The sequence below is a fragment of the Arachis hypogaea genome, chromosome 12 (assembly GCF_003086295.3).
Source record: "Arachis hypogaea cultivar Tifrunner chromosome 12, arahy.Tifrunner.gnm2.J5K5, whole genome shotgun sequence".
NCBI classification, from domain to species: domain Eukaryota; kingdom Viridiplantae; phylum Streptophyta; class Magnoliopsida; order Fabales; family Fabaceae; genus Arachis; species Arachis hypogaea.
Genome location: NC_092047.1, coordinates 50572834 through 50590447, shown reverse-complemented (window position 1 = coordinate 50590447; position 17614 = coordinate 50572834). Strand labels below are relative to the sequence as shown.

Sequence of the window (17614 nt, the reverse complement as noted above, 5' to 3'; positions counted from 1 at the left end):
ATATTTTATTCTGAGCCAATATGGCATTCAGAGTATCAATTTCAAGAACTCCTTTCCTCTGAGGCGTCCCATTACTCACAGAATTCATTTCAGAAGTGTACATGAAATGGTTATTTGCAACCATGTCAATGAGTTCTTGAGCTTCTGCAGGCGTTTTCTTTAGGTGAATGGATCCACCTGCAGAATGGTCCAATGACATCTTTGATAATTCAGACAGACCATCATAGAATATATCCAGGATGGTCCATTCTGAAAGCATGTCAGAAGGACACTTTTTGGTCAGTTCCTTGTATCTCTCCCAAGCTTCATAGAGGGATTCACCTTCCGTTTGTCTGAAGGTTTGAACATCCACTCTAAGCTTACTAAGCTTTTGAGGAGGAAAGAACTTGGCTAAGAGAGCCGTGACCAGCTTATCCCAAGAGTTCAGGCTGTCTTTAGGTTGAGAGTCCAACCATACTCTAGCTCTGTCTCTTACAGCAAATGGGAAAAGCATAAGCCTATAGACCTCGGGATCAACTCCATTGGTCTTAACAGTATCACAGATTTGCAAGAATTCAGTTAAGAACTGAAAAGGATCTTCTGATGGAAGTCCATAAAACTTGCAGTTCTGTTGCATCAGAGAAACTAATTGAGGTTTCAGCTCAAAGTTGTTTGCTCCAATGGCAGGGATTGAGATGCTTCTTCCATGTAAATTGGAATTTGGTGCAGTGAAGTCACCAAGCATCTTCCTTGCATTGTTATTATTTTCGGCCATGTCTCCTTCTTTTTCGAAAATTTCTATCAGATTTTCTCCAGAGAGTTGTGCTTTAGCTTCCCTTAGCTTCCTCTTTAGAGTCCTTTCAGGTTCAGGATCAGCTTCAACAAGAATGTTCTTATCCTTGTTCCTGCTCATATGAAAAAGAAGAAAACAGAAAATATGGAATCCTCTATGTCACAGTATAGAGATTCCTTTATGTGAGTAGAAGAAGATATAAATAGAAGAAGGAGAATCCAAACACAAGGGTGAGGAGTATGTTTGAATTCTTAGATGAAGAGGAGTGTTAGTAAATAAATAAATAAATAGAAGGAGGTGAGGGAGAAGAATTTTCGAAAATTATATAAAATAAAATAAAAGTATTTTTGTTTTTAAATTAGAATTAAAATTAAAAATTTGAAAATTAAGAAAGGAAAAATTAAATCAAATTAAATTAAATTTAAAACAATTAGTTAATTTAAAAAGGAATTTTGAAAAAGAGGGTAGGGATTTTCGAAAATTAGAGATAGAATTAGTTAGGTAGTTTTGAAAAAGATATGATTGAAATAGTAAACTTTTAAAATTAAACCAAAAAGTCAAGTAGTTAATTGAAAAAGATTTAAAAATCAATTTTTGAAAAGATAAGAAGTTAGAAAAGAAGTTGGAAAAGATTTTGAAATTGATTTTGAAAAAGATGTGATTGACATTTATTTTGAAAAAGATTTGAAAAAGAAATTTAAAAGATTTGATTTTTGAAATCAAAGTTGATTACCTGACTAACAAGAAACTAAAAAGATATGATTCTAGAGTTTAAAGATTGAACCTTTCTTACTAGGCAAATAACAAACTTAAAAGTTTTGAATCAATCACATTAATTGTTAGCACTAATTTCGAAAATATGAAATAAAAATAAGAAAAAGATTTTGAAAATCAATTTGAAATTTTCGAAAATCATAAAACAAAAAAAATGAAAAAGATTTGATTTTTGAAAAAGTTTGAAAAAGATAGAATTTTTAAATTGAAAATTTGATTTGACTCATAAGAAACAACTAGATTTTAAAAATTTTTGAAAAAGTCAACTCAAATTTTCGAAAATTTATGAGAGAAAAAGGGAAAGATATTTTTTTTTATTTTTGAATTTTAATGATGAGAGAGAAAAACATCAAAAAGACTCAATGCATGAAAATTCTGAATCAAAACACATGATGCATGCAAGAACACTTTGAATGCCAAGATGAACACCAAGAACACTTTGAATGTCAAGATGAACACCAAGAACTTATTTTTGAAAATTTTTAGGAAAAGAAAAACATGCAAGACACCAAACATAGAGATTTTTCATGTTTAGACACTATGAATGCAAAAATGCATATGAAAAACAACAAAAGACACAAAACAAAAAATTTTAAAGATCAAACAAGGAGACTTACCAAGAACAACTTGAAGATCATGAAGAACACCATGCATGAGTTTTCGAAAAATGCAAGAAAATTATAAAAACATGCTATTGACACCAAACTTAAAAATTGACACTAGACTCAAACAAGAAACATCAAATTATTTTGGTTTTATGATTTTATTTAGTTTTTTTTGTATTATTTTCGAAAATAAGAAATAAAAAGCTTGAAAATAAAATAAAATTACCTAATCTGAGCAACAAGATAAACCGTCAGTTGTCCAAACTCGAACAATCCCCGGCAATGGCGCTAAAAAACTTGGTGCGCAGAAATCGTGACGGTTCCATTCCTTGGTAACGGCGCTAAAAACTCAATACGCACGTTCATAATCTTAGTTCTTTGTCACAACTTCGCACAACTAACCAGCAAGTGCACTGGGTCGTCCAAGTAATAAACCTTACGTGAGTAAGGGTCGATCCCACGGAGATTGTCGGCTTGAAGCAAGCTATGGTCACCTTGTAAATCTTAGTCAGGCGGATTCAATTGATTATGGAGATTTAATAATTAAAAGATAAATAAAACGTAAATTAAAGATAGAGATACTTATGTAATTCATTGGTGAGAATTTCAGATAAGCGTATGAAGATGCTTGTTCCTCCTGAACCTCTACTTTTCTATTGTCTTCATCCAACCATTCATACTCCTTTCTATGGCAAGCTGTATGTTAGGCATCACCGTTGTCAATGGCTATATCCTGTCCTCTCAGTGAAAATGGTCCAATGCGCTGTCACTGCATGGCTAATCATCTGTCGGTTCTCGATCATACTGGAATAGGGATTCATTGATCCTTTTACGTCTGTCACTACGCCCAGCACTCGCGAGTTTGAAGCTCGTCGCAGCCATCCCTTTCCAGATCCTACTCGGAATACCACAGACAAGGTTTAGACTTTTTGGATCTCAAGAATGGCTGTCCATGGATTCTAACTTATACCACGAAGATTCTGATTAAGGAATCCCAGAGATACTCATTCAATCTAAGGTAGAACGGAAGTGGTTGTCAAGCACGTGTTCATAGGTTGGGAATGATGATGACTGTTACGATCATCACATTCATATTGAGGTGTGAATGAATATCTTAGAATCGGAATAAGCTTGAATTGAATAGAAAAACAATAGTACTTTGTATTAATTCGTGAGGAACAGCAGAGCTCCACACCTTAATCTATGGTGTGTAGAAACTCTACCGTTGAAAATACATAAGAACAAGGTCCAGGTATGGCCAAATGGCCAGCCCCCTAAACATGATCAAAGGATCAAAAGACAATCCAAAGATATCCAAAGATATCCAAAGATGTAAATACAATAGTAAAAAGTCCTATTTATATTAAACTAGTTACTAGTGTTTACAGAAATGAGTAATTGATGCAGAAATCTACTTCCGGGGCCCACTTGGTGTGTGCTTGGGCTGAGCATTGAGCTTTACATGTGTAGAGGCTTCTCTTGGAGTTGAACACTAGTTTGTAACCTGTTTCTGGCGTTTAACTCCACTTTGCAACCTGTTTCTGGCGTTCAACTCCAGAATGCAGCATGGAACTGGCGTTGAACGCCAGTTTGCATCATCTAAACTCGGGCAAAGTATGGACTATTATATATTGCTGGAAAGCCCAGGATGTCTAATTTCCAACGCAATTGAGAGCGCACCATTTGGAGTTTTGTAGCTCCCGAAAAACCACTTTGAGTGCAGGGAGGTCAGAATCCAACAGCATCTGCAGTCCTTCTTCAACTTCTGAATCTGATTTTTTCTCAAGTCCCTCAATTTCAGCCAGAAATTACCTGAAATTACAGAAAAACACACAAACTCATAGTAAAGTCCAGAAATGTGATTTTTATTGAAAAAATAATAAAAATATACTAAAGACTAACTAAATCATACTAAGAACTATGTAAAAACAATGCCAAAAAGCGTATAAATTATCCGCTCATCACGGTCATGTGGGGCAATTTGTGCCAAAGGCACGCCTCCAGCCACGCTCTTGCGTGACTCTCTGTTCAATTCTCTTTTCTTCAAAACGCACTGGTGACGCGGACACGTCAGCGACGCTGCCGCGTCGCGTGCGTTTTTTTTTTTTTTTTTTTAAATAATGCAGTATGCAGAATGCAATGCTAATATGAATGTTATGCAAAACTCCAGGTTCAATACAATAAAATAAAATTAAACTCGAAAACAAATAAAACTAAATAAAAAATGAAAAAGGAGCGATCATACCATGGTGGGTTGTCTCCCACCTAGCACTTTTAGTTAAAGTCCTTAAGTTGGACATTTGGTGAGCTCTCTGTTATGGTGGCTTATGCTTGTATTCATCCAGGAATCCCCACCAGTGTTTGTGCTTCCAGTAACCTCTGGAATCCCAAACTAGGCGCAGAAAGCCTTCAAGTAAGTTGAAGCAAGTGACAAGGCCCCAAGAGTGTTGATTGCTAGACTGAATTCCGGGGTCCCAAACCTTGCTTCTGCACCCGTCTTCTTGTTAAGCAATATTGTTCCATCCGGGTGGCAGGCAATTTGAATTCTCACTAAGGAGGCCAAACAACTTCCTAGACCCATTCAGCTGAGCTTTACACCAACCTTTGCATTTAAACTTCGAGCTTTCCACCATATTAAATCTTGCATGACGACTCCAACCACTAACCATCTTCCTCTTACTCTTAATGCCACAAAGAGCTCTAAGTTGACCATCCGTCTCCAGTAGCCCATATTCAAGTGGAATTAGAAAGCTGAAGGATATGAATTTTACCCACTTGAATGTTGTGAAGGATGATGGTAACTTAGGGGGAGGTATTTCTAATGAAATTGCAAGCTCCACTCCCTTGTGCTCTTCTCTGACAACTTCCACCTCTTTGCAAGTTTCTTCAATATCAACCTCTTCTTCTTGGTAGCTTTCTTCCAATTCAATCTCTTCTTCATTGCTCACCAAGGGCATGGGAGGCTGTGCTTCTTTTTTCTTTAATCTCCATTTCTTGACCAACCTCTTCCAAGTCTTCAACTATGATATGCCTTGGAGGTTGTACACCCTCCTCAACATCAAATGCAACCGTCTTGGAAGGAGGCTCTATGTCTTGACTTTCCCATGGAGGTTCAGCATCTCGCAAGTCTTCAACCACTTTTTCCTCTTCAATAATTACTGCTTTGTCCAGTAGTTTTAATATAAAATCGTACTCATCCTTGATGATTTTCTTTCCATAACAACTCCTTTCAACTATTCTTTCATCTTCAAGGGTCTTTACTACCTTCACCTTTAGGGCCTCCTCTAGCTCCTTATGAAGTATGGATTCGCGAAGATGATCCCTTCTCTCTTGTTCCATGTCAATAGCATCATTGGGATCATGTTGCTCTTAGATTGATGGATGTGGGTGCTCTTCCATGGATGGTGGTGATGGGATGGAGAGATCATTCTGTGGTTGAAAAGGAAGTACACTAGAGCTTGAGGGTTGATTGTTGAAGGTATTTGGTGGTCCGATTTAGGCGACGAGAGCTTGTATAGTAGAGTTTAGATCAGTAAGTGCTTTCTCCATGGAGGTTTGGGGTGGATAGGAGGGTTCATTTGGCTCATGAGGTGGTTTGTATGGTGGATACGGGTTAGGGTCATATGGAAGTGAATGGTGAAAAGGGGCTTGTGAGTATGGTGGTCCAAAGTGATGTTGAGGAGAGGGTTTATAGGCATATGGTGGTGGTTGTTGATAGTCCATTGGAGGTGGTTGTTGCCATGAGGGTTGATCAAATCCTTGTGGCTCCTCCCATCTTTGATTGTTCCAACCTTGATGCCTGTTCTCATGGTAATTTCTTCTTCCTGCAACATAATTGTAACCAAACTCATAGCGATGGGGGTGAGAACTCATGAGAGTAGATAAAAATTTAAAAACGAAAATAAAAATAAATTGAAATTAAAAGGTTATTGAAATTTAAATTTTTAAACTTGAAAATTAAATTTTGAAATTTGAAATTAAATTTTGAAATCTAAAATTTGAAAATTTGAATTTTTAAATTGTTGAAATTTGAAATTTAAAATTTGAAATTTTTAATTTGAAATTTAAATATTGAAATTTAATTTTTGAAATAAGATAAGATAAGATTTTGAAAAAGATATGATTTTTTTGAAAAAGATTTAAATTTCAAAATTTAAATTTTGAAATTTGAGATTTTAATTTTAAATTTTTAAATTTGAATTTTGAAAATTGAAATTTGAAATTTTGAAATTTGAATTCAATTTTTTTTTTAATTTGAATTTTGAAAATTAAAATTTATTTGAAATTTGAAATTTGAAATTTGAGTTTTAAATTTTGAATTTTTGAATTTAATGAGGAAAGAGAAAAATAATAAAATGACACCAAACTGAAAATTTTTAGATCAAAACGAAGAAAACAACTAAGAACAACTTGAAGGTCAAGATGAACACGAAGAACAACTTGAAGATCAAGATGAACACCAAGAAAAAAAAATTTTGAAAAATTTTTAAAAACTAAATAAAAACCAATAACCTCTTAATTTACAAAAAAAATAAAAATAAATAAACAGGTAAAAGAAAATATTTACAATAACCAATAATAAGGCACACGTTTGCAATTCCCCGGCAACGGCGCCATTTTGAAGAACTGAAGATTGATGGTTTAGAAGTTATAGTAAATTTTCGTTGCGAGTATAGTTACTAAACCAAGCAATCAACCTTTCTTACAAACGTTTTGGTTGTCACAAGTAACAAATCCCTTTTAAAATTAATAACCGAAGTATTTAAACCTCGGGTCGTCTTCTCAAGGAATTGCAGGGAAGTATGTTCTTATTATTGATTATGAGTATTGTAAATTGGGGGTTTTGAAAGTAAGGAAGAAGTATGACAGGTAAAATAAATAAATAAATAAAACTCTTGGCAAGGTATAAGAACTGGAAGTCCTATCCTTATCAATTGTGATGAGAATTGGATTTTAATCCCACTTTGTTAACCTCTAACTATGAAGATAAATTAAGTGGATTAATTAGCTTAATCCTCAGGTCCTAGTCAATTCCTGTGGAAAGACTAGAGTTATTGGAGCAACTCTCAATTTCAACCACTGCTTTATTTGACAGCTCAAGCGTTACCAATTACTTAACCCAAGCCAAAAGGGAGAAAATATCTAAATTAAATTAAAAGCATCAATGTAAATAAAGCAAAGCAATCTTAAATCTGAAATACCTCAAATAATATTAATTAAGAAAATCATAACATGAATGTAGTATAAGCCAAATTGAAAAGATAAATAATAATTAAAAGTATATAATAAAAGTAGAAAATAAATAAGAGGAACATTGAACCTGTGATGAAAAAGAAATAATCTTAAATCCTAAGAGAGAGGAGAGAGCCTCTCTCTCTAAAAACTACATCTAAAACTAAAATTATGAATGATGAGCTTATGATTATGAATGAATGGATTCCCCCACTTTATAGCCTCTAATCTGTGTTTTCTGGGCCGCAAACTGGGTCGAAAACAGTCTAGAAATCGCTGGAGAAGAAATCTGCCACGCTGATTTTTGCCACTGCGACGCGTCTGCGTGGAGCATGCATTCGTGTCGCCTATCGTCAGAGAAACTATGGCATATTATATATCAAATCGAAGCTCCAGATGTTAGCTTTCCAATACAACTAGAACCACATCATTTGGACCTCTGTAGCTCAAGTTATAACCATTTTAGTGCGAGAGGGTCAGGCTGATAGCTTTGCAGTTCCTTCAACTTCTTGTATTCCTTCTACTTTTGCATACTTCCTTTCCATCCTCTAAGCCATTCCTGCCCTGTAATCTCTGAAAATACTTAACGCACATATCAAGGCATCTAATGGTAATAAGAGAGGATTAATAATAAGCAAATATAAGATCAAGGAAGCATGTTTTCAATCATAGCACAAAATCAGGAAGGAAAACGTAAAACATGCGAATAGTATGAATAAGTGGGTAAAGAGTTGATAAAAACCACTCAATTAAGCACAAGATTAACCATAAAATAGTGGTTTATCAATAACATAATCAGAACTTCGCAGCAATGGGCCAAGAATTCAAGAGAAAAGGAAAACAGCCAGCAACTGCCTCAGATGATTCAAGTTGTCAAAAATGCAGAAGCTATCACCCGAATAGGCCGTGTTATTTTGGTTCGGGCTTATGCTATAAGTGCGGTTGTCTTGGGCATATGTCCTGGAACTATCCACAAGGGAGAACTTAGGGTGCCGGTCGGTCACCACGAGGTGGAGGTAATCGCAAAAATGCTAATATAATTTCAATTATGCTATAAAATGTTGTGACATTGAGTTTATTTGTACTTAAGATAGAAGTAACAGATTAGGATTTAAGGTAATTAACTTAGAACCAAGGTAAGAGTGCTACGTGGGGTAGTAACATCAAATGACAGATTCTTGAAGACAAACAAATCAGAGTGATGCAACGGAAGTGGGTTGGATTATATATAAGGGATTGAAAGTATTGAGGACAGTACGGGGTTATTGTTTGAAACTCAATGACAGTGAACTACGAGGATGAGGAATGGAACAGATTTAACTTTAGTTGCTAATCGTTTGAGAGACGAGTGAAGATGAGACCGAATTGCCATTGCGAGAGAGTCTCCGAGATAATCCTGAAAGTGTACCAGAACCACCCACCTCGGAGAGAAAGCGAGTTAGCGATAGGCTTAGTGCCAAAAGCTGGATCAGTCTTGATTGTACCACAACTGAAGACACCATTATAACCAGTAAACCTAGGATTAAGTTGAAAGGAGTATTAGAAGAGAAAACTGTCCGACTAAGTGTTTTCCTGTGAGCAGCGTCGGTTATGCCAGTGAAGAAGGAAGAGAACAGCAGAAGGCTTTATGCGAGGGAAAGTGTGCCAACGGAATCTGTGCAAACCGATTTAATCTTCTTTCAAGACCTGCATTGGAACTCTACTTGGACTCCTTCTTAAATGACTTGAGCATCTTTCTAGTTTTACTCTTTACACACATGAATCTTATTTCTTCTAAGATGAGCTTGAGCTTGTCTTAGTATAACCACGTAATCCTTGAATTTTGGGAACTTGATGTGAGTATAGTTGCTCTCATTTGCAAATTGTATTCTTCAAAATCAGCTGAGACTTCTTTGACTCTATACGCTCTACTCTTTCTACCAAAGGTTCTTGATTTGAGCTCTTTTCTTGAGATGCACCTTGATTCTTCTTCTTGTGCATTTTATTATTTTGGTATAACTCTGTTTGATCATATATAAAAATTTCTTTTGGTTTCTTGTGAATATCCTTCGTGTTGCTTGTTCGTCAATCTGAACGTAATAATTTTTTTTAAAAATTAATTCGTACTGAAATTTCCGTCGTGCATAACTCCTAGATGAAACCATTAAAATGTTAATTCGCTAGAGCAAGACTTTGGAACACCTGTGGCACGACGAAGAATATTGGAGCCTTAATTCTTAACAACCATATTACCTGCGGTTAAGTTAGCACTCTAGGATGTACCTAGATACAACGAAGGCTTTTGGACCTTGAAAGGAAGATTAACATCAGTGCCAGTATCCATGATGCCCGAACTTAAGTAAATTACGTGAAATTATTGTGATGACTTGCAAAAAAGGATTTAGGATGCGTGCGAACACAACTTCGGGAAGCGGTGACGGATGCTTGAGCAGGAAATCTCTGAGTATTGCTTGTATAACTAAGGAGGATAAAGAGCTATCGAGGATATTGAAGTCTATTAAACAAGAAAATCAAGGAGAGATAGAGGAAGACAAGAAAGAAATTTGGAGGAATGAAGGGACGAAATAGAAGGTATAGGAAGAGGTGAGTGTACTTAACATGAAAAGTTGACACATGAACCGTTGTCTGAAGCTTACGAGAGCGAATTTTTTATTCACCCTGTAATTACTGAAACGTGTCATGAGTTCAAAGAAGACATTTTTGGGTGGCTTGATGAAATGACTTTGTGGCACGTGTGATTATGTAGTTGACATGTTAGATAATAGAAAGTAACCAATGGAAGCCATTCGAAATGCTGCAACCATTGGAGGTTCTACACTTAAGGTGAGAATGGATAGCCATTGATTTCGGAATAGATTGACGAGGTCTAGGACAGAAGGTGACGCTGTTAGATAATCGTGAAACAAGTGACCAAGTCCATTCCATCCATCGGGGCAAACTAATTATCGGAGATAATAACGAGACTATACACCAAGGAGAAGGTGGGATTTCACAGTGCGCTAGACACCTTTGTACTGATCTGAAACTGGAAGTATCAAGTATCGTAGTCCCTGAGTTTGATAGTCGAGACAATGAAAAAGGCAATTTAAGATTTTCACTAAGAAAAGCCGACATAAAATTTTTGCAAACTGACGGAGTGAGCCTAGAAAGTTTAAGAGAGAACACTGTGTACTCTTGGAAACAGCTTTGGCAACCGGTAAGAGGAGAGCAATCGACCTAAAGGAGTTTATTTGGAGGACGATGGGCCGTCTGAGGTGTTAGAACAATTTGAACCAGTTTGATTAAAAGAGGATATGAAGTTCCAAGTGACCCCAATTATAATTGATAATTTAAACAATAAGGAACTTTGAGGAAAGGAAGTCTTATTAGAAAGGTGACTTGGAGATCAAGTCAGAATGAAGGTACACACCGAAGAACTTGAATTAGAGATGGGGACAAACTACCCTCACCTATTTACAGGAAATTGAATTCGAATTTTGTGGGCAAAATTCCCATTTAGGTGGGAAGAATGTAAAACCCGGTTAATTAATGACTAATTAATCCATAAATTAAAATATATTCTAGAAAGTGAGAAATGAGGTTTTTATGGTTTAATGTGATAGGAAAAATTAAAACGAGAATTTTGACACTAATTTTAAAGAAATCGGCCCAAGATTGGGCCGAACGGGCCAAATCGGGCCAACTGGACCCATATTGGGCCCAAGGGTGCAGCCAAACCCTCATTCATTAACCAAACTCAGCACTCTCTCTGCCCTCTCTAACACACTGGTGCACAAATTGTGAATCACACTTTTCACAACTCGTACGACTGACCAGCAAGTGCACTGGGTCGTCCAAGTAATACCTCCGTGAGTAAGGGTCGAATCCCACGGAGATTATTGGTTTGAAGCAATCTATGGTTATCTATAAATCTTAGTCAGGAAGTCAATTATGTTTATCAGTTGAATTGCAAATAAACAATAGAGCATGGATTAAAGGTTACTTGTTATGCAGTAATGGAGAATATGTTGGAGTTTTGGAGATGCTTTGTCTTCTGAATCTCTGCTTTCCTCTGTCTTCTTGTTCACGCATGCACGTCCTCCTATGGCAAGCTTTGTGTTAGTGGATCACCGTTGCCAATGGCTACCTTCCATCCTTCCAGTGAAAACTACGCTCACGCGCTCTGTCACAGCACGGCTAATCACCGGTTGGTTCTCGATCCGGTTGGAATAGGATTTACTATCCTTTTGCGTCTGTCACTAACGCCCAGCCTTCAGGAGTTTGAAGCTCGTCACAGTCATTCAATCCTTGAATCCTACTCGGAATACCACAGACAAGGTTTAGACTTTCCGAATTCTCATGAATGCCGCCATCAGTTCTAGCTTATACCACGGAGATTCTGATTAAGGAATCTAAGAGATACTCATTCAATCGTATATAGAATGGAGGTGGTTGTCAGGCACACGTTCATGATTTGAGGAAGGTGATGAGTGTCACAGATCATCACCTCCATCACTGTTAAGCGCGAATGAACATCTTAGATAGGAACAAGCGTGTTTTAATGGAAAACAGAAATACTTGCATTAATTCATCGAGATACAGCAGAGCTCCTCACCCCCAACAAGGGAGTTTAGAGACTCATGCCGTTAAAGAGTACAAAATTCAGATCTAAAATGTCATGAGATACAAAATAAGTCTCTAAAAGTTGTTTAAATACTAAACTAGTAGCCTAGGTTTACAAAAAATGAGTAAACTATGATGGATGATGCAGAGATCCACTTCTGGGGCCCACTTGGTGTGTTCTGGGCTGAGACTTAAGTAATTCACGTGCAGAGGCCATTTGTGGAGTTGAACGCCAGTTTTTATGCCAGTTTGGGCGTTCAACTCCAGCTTTTGATCCTTTTCTGGCGCTGGACGCCAGAATTTGGCAGAAGACTGGCGTTGAACGCCAGTTTACATCGTCTATCCTTGTGCAAAGTATGGACTATTATATATTGCTGGAAAGCCCTGGATGTCTACTTTCCAACGCAATTGGAAGCATGCCATTTCAAGTCCTGTAGCTCCAGAAAATCCACTTGAGTGCAGGGAGGTCAGAATCCAACAGCATCAGCAGTCCTTTTTCAGCCTGAATCAGATTTTTGCTCAGCTCCTTCAATTTCAGCCAGAAAAATACCTGAAACTATAGAAAAACACACAACTCATAGTAAAGTCCAGAAATATGAATTTTTCCTAAAAAATAATGAAAAGAGACTAAAAACTAACTAAAACATACTCAAAACTATATGAAATTAACCCCAAAAAGCGTATAAAATATCCGCTCATCACACACACACGCTGAAACAAAGCAAGGAAAAGGGGGAAAGTGTGAAACCCTTGTTCCAATTCATTCCAAGCTTCAATTGATCATAACTTTTGATCTGGAGCTCCGATTAATGCACCGTTTATGGCCACATGACCGCGGCATCAAGCTCTACAAAATTCAAACAAATATTGTTGAGGTAAGCTACAGTTTCTTCTTCAAATCCCAGCTCTGAGTTTCGAAAATTTGGGAAAAAATGTTAAAACTTGTGAGCTCCTTTGTGTTATAGGATCTAATTAACGTGAGGGGAAGACTTGTTCTTGCCTTCTTAGTCCTTGGGGAAGGTAAGAGATCTCAAACCCTAGTAGACATTATAAATTAAAGCCTTCAGGTAATGAGTTATTGTGTTGGGTGTGATATTGTGGCTTAGGCATTGTATATATGTGTATTGGAGCTTGTTTGGTGATTTTGGAAAGCTTTGGAGTGGAGCACCAAGTTTGAAAAACTGTTGGTTAAGTTTTGGAGACCTTGGAAATTGAATTTGAGAGTGTTCCGGGTTAGACGGGAATCGGCCAAGGTATGGTTTCGATTTCCTGTATCTAAAATGTAATGTGGTGTGAAAACTTAGGCTAGAGACCCTAAGATAGGAGTTGAACTATTGATGTTGTTGATGGATTGAAATGAATTGTGTTGTTTTGTATGAAATTAGTGGATTGTGATATGTTGATGTAGTTATTGAATAAATTAGATTGAGATGAATATTCAAGTAGTGGTTGAGTGATTGTGAATGATGATAATTGTTGGCAAAGCATGAAAAAGTATGTATGTGATATGGAGTGATATGTTCAATGGATGATAAGGTTGGGCTCTTGTTGATGGGAATAAATCAAGTATGATATTGATATGCATGTATATATATATATATATATATATATATATGGTGATTGATGAATGGAATATTTGTTTGGAAGTTGAGATACGAAAGGTTGATGTTGATGTGAGATTTGGTAAAATGAGGAAGAATTGGTAGGTTGGTGTTTAAATGAGTGGATAGAAGTGTTTGATGTTGGATGTATGAGTTTGGTTGGCTTTTGGATGATTTTGAAATGTATGTTATGAAATTTGGGAGTTTATCAGTTTTGGTAAAAATGGGATTTTGATGAACTGCAACGGATCATATCTCTAGCTATCGTTTTCAGAATATGATAATTTTTATATCAATTGAAAGATGATTTCATAAGCTTTTAAATGGTTTAAATTTAGTGAAAATCTGAATTTTCTGAAAGGAGATATGATCGTTGGAAATTTGGACCAAAAATATGAATTCTGCAAATTCTGCACTATTTGTGATTTTGGTTGGAGTGCGCACGCACAGCCCTGTGCGCACACACAACCCGTGGAATTTTAATCCTGTGCGCACGCACAGCCTTGTGCATACGCACACGCGGGAATGGGGCTGCTGTTGGGAGCGCTAGCACGCTCTGTTCGTGCACATGGCTAAGGAAGTCTTGCAAGCTGTGCGTACCCATAAACCTGTGCGCACACACAAATTGGGAATGGCATGCGGTTGGTGGAGCTAGCACACCTTTTGCGTGCACTCAACCCTGGTGATTTTGCGTTCTGTGCGTACGCACACGTTTAAAAGTATTTTTGGGGGTGCGCACGCACACCCCTGTGCGTACATACGCGACCCTGTTCTTTTCTAAAGCTTTTGTTTTCAAGTCTTTCACATTCCGAATAAGCTTGTAACCTTCTGAGACGCAGTTTCAGGCTTATAAACCCCTGTTTTCATCTTTTAAATCTTAAATTAATGTAAAATGCCTAGTGATTGAGAGGAAGCTAGGGAAAGGGGTAACTTGAGGATGAAGAAAGGGAATATTATGATGAGTTATGATTAATAATAATGATTGATAAATCACTATTATATGGTTTATCTTGTGTTTAATTGAGTGGTTTCATCAAGCCTTTACTTACTTATTCATACGATTTACATGATTTTATAATCCCTTCCTAGTATTGTTTTATGATTGAAAACTTGCTTCCTAAAGATATTTAATTAGTGTATTTTAATTCTCCTTTATACCATTCGATGTCGTGATCCGTGTGTTAAGTGTTTCAGGCTTTACAAGGCAGGAATGGCTTAGAGAATGGAGAGGAAACTTGCAAAAATGTAAGAAACACAAGAAACTAACGAGATAACCAGCGAACACCGACGCGCGCGCATGGCTCACGCGAGCGCGTGGAATAGAGAAAATTGCAGCGACGCGTGCACGTGCCTGACGCGTACGCATGGATTGGAGTCTGCACAAATGACGCAAACGCGTGGATAACGCGCTCGCATGACAAGAAAAAACGTTGATTGACGCGAACGCGTGGACAACGCATACACGTGACCTGCGCGATCTGCAAACTTAACAGAAAATGCTAGGGGCAATTTCGGGCAGCATTTTGACCCAATTTTTGGTCCAGAAACACAGAATAAAGCCAGGGAACATGCAGAGACTCGACACAGATTAGATATCCAACTTTAGACGACTTCACATATTCTCATTAGGATAGTTTTAGGTTTTTAGATCTGAATCTAGAGTGAATTACTCTTCCTCTAGGTTCTCTTTACATTCCTAGTTTATTGCTTTTGCTTTTAGATATTGAAGAGTCATTACCTCCGTTGAAGACACTATTCTAGTTTGTTTCCTTACTTACTCTTTTATTCTTAATTCTTGTTTAAAGTGGTAATTAGATTATTTTCATGAATTGTTAGTGCAAATGATTACTTTTATTTTTAATCAATTTTGAATCCCTATTTTATTTAAATTCATCATGTCTTCCTCTATTATTTTTATGAGCGTTATATTCGTGTTATTGGAGTAGACTCCAATACTTGACATGGGGGTTGACTAAAAGGAGACACTTGAGTTGGAAGGCTTAAGTGCTGTTTAAACTGGAAGTTGTTGGCTAGTTCTGTATTTACTAACGCTAGACCTTCCCAAGGGAGAGGACTAGGATTTGCGAATAAGAGTTAGCTCAATCGCTTGACTTTTCTTTATTTAGTAAGGGTTAACTAAGAGAAAACAACAACCTTTTTAATACTACACTTAAGAGATCCCAATAAGGATAGAACTTTCAATTAATCATTCCCCCAGTCAAGGCTTTTTATCTAGAATATTAATAATCATTCTTAGTTTTTATTGCTTTAATTTACAATTATTTAATTTCTCATTATTCAACTCTCAAAACTCTCGGAAAAATTTCTAATTAATAAAATAGCATCCTTTCTCGCAACTCGTTGGGAGACGACCTGGGACTCATACTCCCAGTATTTTTTCTATTCTAAATTTTTGTGACACTCTTTTTAAATTGGTGAGGCAGATTTTTGCTGGTTAAGAGCTATACTCGCAATGCTGTTCTGTTATATTATAATCTCTTAATTGGCCTAACTTCTGCCACGCACCAGTTTTTGGCGCCGTTGCCGGAGAGTTGCAATTGTGTGCTAAATTAGTAATTAGTGTACATATTTTTATTTTATTTGCAGATCTTATTTTTATTTTATTACTATGAGCTATATGTTTCTTTCATTGAATGATGCGTTCACTTCCTGATTCGAGCTTAGCCGCATCTGATCCTGAAATTGAAAGAACTATTTCACGTATTAGGCGAGCTCGACGTCGGTTAGCCTCTGAGGGTGGTGAAGTGATTGTTCTCGATTCACCAGTCTCATCTGAGGGTGAATTTGAACTGCCATCTGAGAACAAAACAAGCTCCTTTACTACTGATTCAGTTGATTCACGTGCAGATAACATGGCAGCACCTAGGAGGATTACTCTCCAGGAAGCTGGAGCCCCAGATTTTACACTGCAGCCGTATCAAGTGCATCATCCAACTCTGGCTGCAGATTTTGAGCTAAAGACTGCATTAATCAACTTGATGCCCAAGTTTCATGGCTTACCTGCTCAAGAGCCTATTAAGCACCTAAGGGATTTCCAGACAACCTGTTCTACTGTTAGGCATCATGGTGCGAATGAAACTTCTATTCTGTTAACTGCCTTCTTGTTTTCTCTTGAGGGAAAGGCAAGGGAGTGGTACTACTCCCAACCTGAAGCGACTGTTACTAACTGGGATACGCTCAGGAGAGAATTTATAGAAAAATACTTTCCAGTTGAAGTTACAGACAGACTAAGGAAAGAGATCTCATGCATTGTTCAAGGTGAATCAGAAACTCTCTATGAGTACTGGGAGCGTTTTAAGAACCTTCTGAACGCATGCCCCCATCATATGATTGACAGGCTAGTGTTAATCAGCTACTTCACTCAAGGTATGAAGCCTCGGGATAAAACTACACTAGATGGTGCTAGTAATGGTTCTCTGAAAAAGTACAAGACCGCAGATGAAGCATGGCAACTGATTAGCGACTTAGCTGAGTCTACTAGGAATCACAGGCACAGGAGCAGCCACTTAAAAGCTGTTGCAGAGGTCTCCTCCAGCACTGAAACTTCTTCTCTTACACAGAGTATATATGAAATGACCACCCTACTGAAGCAAATGCAATTGAACCAACAACAACAAGCTCAGCCTGCCACGCCACAACAAAACCAACAGCTAGTTCGACAAAGAGTATACGAAATCTGTGCTAACTATAGTCATTATACTTATGAATGCCCGTAGCTCCAACAAGAAGATAACACTGTGGTAGCTACTCATAACTTCTATGACTGCCCGAACCAAGGATACAATCAACAAGGCAGCAGCTACAACTAAGGAGAAAACTATAACCAAGGATGGCAGGACACCTCCAACCAAAGTTGGAGAGATAATTCCAACCATGGCTGGAGGGACAATTATAACAGAGGAGGCAGAGACAACAACGGAAACCAGAGGTGGAATAACAACAACAGACAGCAGAATCAGAACCAACCTTACAGAGCTCCTCACCTAAGACAGTCACAAGGACCCCAG

At 37.3% G+C, this 17614-nt stretch overlaps 2 non-coding genes across 2 annotated transcripts; one reads left to right on the top strand and one right to left on the bottom strand.

The window, feature by feature from the left end:
• Window positions 1–253: 253 nt before the first annotated feature.
• On the top strand, window positions 254–361 carry LOC112730848 (small nucleolar RNA R71). The gene has a single exon (XR_003166653.1). It is a non-coding gene; the product is annotated as a small nucleolar RNA R71 (small nucleolar RNA).
• A 16470-nt stretch (window positions 362–16831) lies between these two features.
• On the bottom strand, window positions 16832–16939 carry LOC112731492 (small nucleolar RNA R71). The gene has a single exon (XR_003167266.1). It is a non-coding gene; the product is annotated as a small nucleolar RNA R71 (small nucleolar RNA).
• Between the last annotated feature and the right edge of the window lie 675 nt (window positions 16940–17614).